General features: G+C 51.7%; 1 pseudogene; it reads left to right on the top strand.

The window, feature by feature from the left end:
- The window catches only part of LOC103770187, a 4,707-nt pseudogene extending 4,530 nt beyond the window's left edge, over window positions 1-177 (top strand).
- Window positions 178-211: the final 34 nt, after the last annotated feature.

Below are 211 nucleotides of genomic sequence, written 5' to 3' on the forward strand. Positions count from 1 at the left end.
GGATCTCCAGAAGCCCCTGAGCAAGTCCCCAGAGGAGAAGAACACCCCAGAGAACAAATGCGAGGAGCTGAAACACAGCCCAGGTGAACAGGAGAAGGAGGACAAGGAATATGAAGATGAGGATACAGAGTTTGAAGATGACAAGGAGGGGGAGGAGGAGGATGAGGAGGACATGAAGTTTGAAGATGAGGAGGAGGAGAAGGAAGAGGAG

Source organism: Merops nubicus, unplaced genomic scaffold (assembly GCF_000691845.1).
Source record: "Merops nubicus isolate BGI_N331 unplaced genomic scaffold, ASM69184v1 scaffold10943, whole genome shotgun sequence".
Classification (NCBI taxonomy): domain Eukaryota; kingdom Metazoa; phylum Chordata; class Aves; order Coraciiformes; family Meropidae; genus Merops; species Merops nubicus.